General features: G+C 58.2%; 1 long non-coding RNA gene across 1 annotated transcript; it reads right to left on the bottom strand.

The window, feature by feature from the left end:
- Positions 1 to 1,083: 1,083 nt before the first annotated feature.
- Positions 1,084 to 2,142, bottom strand: LOC121082141. Its single transcript, XR_005825915.1, has 3 exons — positions 2,062 to 2,142; positions 1,539 to 1,671; positions 1,084 to 1,135 (listed from the first exon to the last, which is right to left on the bottom strand). It is a non-coding gene; the product is annotated as an uncharacterized LOC121082141 (long non-coding RNA).
- Positions 2,143 to 3,301: the final 1,159 nt, after the last annotated feature.

Below are 3,301 nucleotides of genomic sequence, written 5' to 3'. Positions count from 1 at the left end.
CTGGAACGAAAAGAAAAGCTGCCTTTGTTCCCAGTTACAACACAGAGAAACACCTGTGTCTCATGCACATGCCTGCACCTTTTCTGACAGAAAATGGCTTTGGGGCACAATGGAAACTCCTGGGGAGTTAAAAAACCCATTAAAATAAATGCTGCTCAGCTGATGTTGGAGACCTTGGTATTAGACACCCAGACTTGTTCTCCTCCATGCAGTTATCACTCCTGGACCAGGAACTGCTTGCTAGTGGATGAATCTGACAGCAGCAGCTCCCAGACAGAGCTGGGAGCAGCCCCTGGGGACATCCTTAGGCTTTACAGCAGTGTTTGCTGCCCCAGCACGGGTCCCCTGCCCCCTGCAGAGACCAGGCAGGAGGCTGGAGGGAAGAGTCCCACCAACAGCTTTGGCCTCCAGGCTGGAGAACCCTGTCCCAGGCTCAGGCACTGCTGCCTCTGGGCTCCCCTACCCCATCCTGGGGCAATAAGGCAACTCTCTTCCTTCTACAGAACAACACTCAAAGCTTAAGGGGAGGAGGAAATGCCTATTTCCTCTCTCATGCAGGTTTCCCCCAGGCCTAGAGGTTGCTGCTCTCTTCTGCTCTGCTGGGAGAGGGGTTGGAGCCTTTCTCCACCTCTCCTTGACCGCCTCTCTCCTGGGCTGGGCTGGAGGGTGGGGAGTCCAAGCGCCTCCAGTGCCGAGTGCCTGCCAAGGAGCAGACGCTCTCAGCAAAGCAGACGGCATCCACAGGTGCTGTTTCCCAGAGGACCTCTTGAAAGGAGCCTGCAGCAGGACCTGGCAGCTGGGAGACCCAGCACTGCATGCCCGTCATCACAGCTGATTTTGCCGCTTGCATCCTGCTGCCAGTCTCTCCCTCATGTGCATGAGCAGGCAAACCCCTGCCCTGCAGCCAGATGTCTGTCCTGCTCCCCACCTCTGGAGACCTGCCGCCCTGGGTGCCCCGAAGGAGAGGGTCGCTGCTGCCCTCAGCGGTGTCAATCGCTGCCCGTACCTGGGGTTGCTGTCGGTCCTTCCCCGCAGACCAGGCTCCCCACGCCGCCCACTCTGCCTTTGCTTGCTTGAGCTGCTCTTGCCACTTGGGCCTCACTTGCTCCCACTCTGCAGACAGCTGCCAGACCTCCTGGAGGAGATGGCAAGGCAGCAGAAGGCAGGATTAGTCTCCGCTCCTGGAACGGGTGTCCTTCGGGTCTGACCCGTGTTGCCGCCCCTTGCCTCAGCTGGTCGGTTGGCAGGGCTTTGCCCCTAACAGACTGGGGGCTGTGGGGTCATTCTAGGCTCCTGGCAAACACAGCTGTGACCAAAGCCCTCCACTGTGAACAGCCGAGAAAGGACTTGGGCATCTCCCATAGCCCCTGGGCCAGGAGAAAGTGTTTTGTGACAACCCAGGGGGCAAGGAACATCTGAAGGAGGTGACAGACAGCTGACAAGGAGCACATGTCCAGAGGTCCTTTCAGGCTGGCTCTCTGCACAAAGAGGCTTTTGCCGAGTCCCCAGCAGCACGGCAGCTACAGCAAGGCACGCACCTGCAGCGCTTTCTGGCAGTCGTCTGAGGATGGGAGTGTAGAGGTGGGTTTGGCTGGAGAAGCCGGCTCCTGCCTGCCTGCCTTGCCTGCCTCCTTCATCCTGGGGGAGCTGCCTGGACACGGGGGGAGCACACTGCGAAGAGGCACCAGGAGCAGTCGGCATGAGCACGGGGCACTTTGCTCTCCCACCTTCGCCTGGTACCAAAGCTCCCCAGGTTGGCAGAAGCAGCACGCGAGGTGGGGCCATTTCTGCTGGCAGGGGGAAACCTTTCCTGAGCCCCCTCAGATGGATGGGTGAGGACTGCACCTCAGCTCTTGCGTAAGGGAACCACAGGGACGTGGGGTGCACACAGCGTCCACCACCTTCCCCAGTGAGGGGCCCACAACAGGGGAAACAAGCACGTAAGAACCATGTGGCATGTGTCAGGGACCTTGCCGCATCCCTGCAGCTGGAGTGTTCGGAAGGGATGTCTCTCCTCCATGGGTGCACGATCCCTTTCATCCCTTCCCACCAGGGTCTCACCTCTCAGAAGTCTTCTTGCCCAAGTCTTTCTGTCTTGTGCCTGGCCCCTGACTTGGCAGTGCAGCAAGGGAAAGCTTCATCTGTCTCTGCAGCAGCTTGCCAGGATGCTCCTCTGCACCTGGCAAAGGAAGAAACTTTGCAGAGCAGCCCCCTGAGGAGTGCCTTTTGACGGAGCTGTGGTCACCCAGCGCAGAGCAGGGCCTCAGCTGGGCAGCAGAGACCTGTTCCCATACCTTGTCTGAGCCTGGACTTTGCTGCAGCCTTCTTGGCCCAGGCGGACAAAGCCTTGGCCACTGCTCTGCTGACCACCGTAAAGCGAAACCTGGGCAGGAAATGATGACACAGGCTTGAAGGGTGACCCCTACCCTCTGCAGCTTCCCAGCACTAATCTTCACAACTCTTGTGTGAAGCATGGCACACCTTCTTCTCGTGGCCATGCAGCCATGCATGGGTTTTATTAGCAATCTTCCCCCAACACCAGACGATGTAGCTTAAAGCCCTCCCTGTGTGCATCTGGCTCTCTCTGACGGAATGGCGGGCAGGCTGGGCATGAGAAATGCAATGATGGTGCCTGGCCACTCCAGGGGAACACACGTGTAACCCCAACTCGTCATAAGTTAACCAGAAACCAGCCCCTTCAGGTCAGGCCCCCTCCCAAACTCAACGCGCAATGCCGAGCCCCGGCAAGGCGCACCCCTGATCAGGAGCTGGGAATCCGCCCGCTCGGTCAGTCGAGGGCTGCAGAGAAAATGCACTCACCTGGGGAAAGCGTAGGCAGGAGCAGCCTGCATCCCTCGAGTACTGGTCGCTCCACTGGAGACAGCTGCACCGGGCATCCACAGCCTCTGTAAAGTGACACAGAGCTGCTAGAAGGTTTCCAAGGCACTTTGCTCTTGGCTCCCAAAGGAAGCAGACCTGCCTCCTGCTCCAAAAGGAAGCCACTTCTCCAAACCCCTTCTCCAAATCTTCCTCCGTGAACATGAGCCCTTGCTTTGCTCTGGAGAAGCTGCACAGCAAACACTGAGACTGCACAGTAACACTGCTAGCCTTTATGTAGGGCAAGAACTCAGAAGCTCAGAATAAAACTTCTTTTCCAATGGAGAAGTCAGTGCGGGTGAGCACGTGGAAAGGTGTCGGACTGGCCTGCCATGTGCAGGCTGCCCAACGACCATCGGGTTGCTCACCCTTCAAGAGGCTTCCCAAAGTCACTGCATCACCCTCAAAGCCTGAGCAACTCGCA

The sequence above is a fragment of the Falco naumanni genome, unplaced genomic scaffold (genome assembly GCF_017639655.2).
Source record: "Falco naumanni isolate bFalNau1 unplaced genomic scaffold, bFalNau1.pat scaffold_334_arrow_pat_ctg1, whole genome shotgun sequence".
NCBI classification, from domain to species: domain Eukaryota; kingdom Metazoa; phylum Chordata; class Aves; order Falconiformes; family Falconidae; genus Falco; species Falco naumanni.
This window is presented reverse-complemented; position numbering and strand designations above follow the sequence as displayed.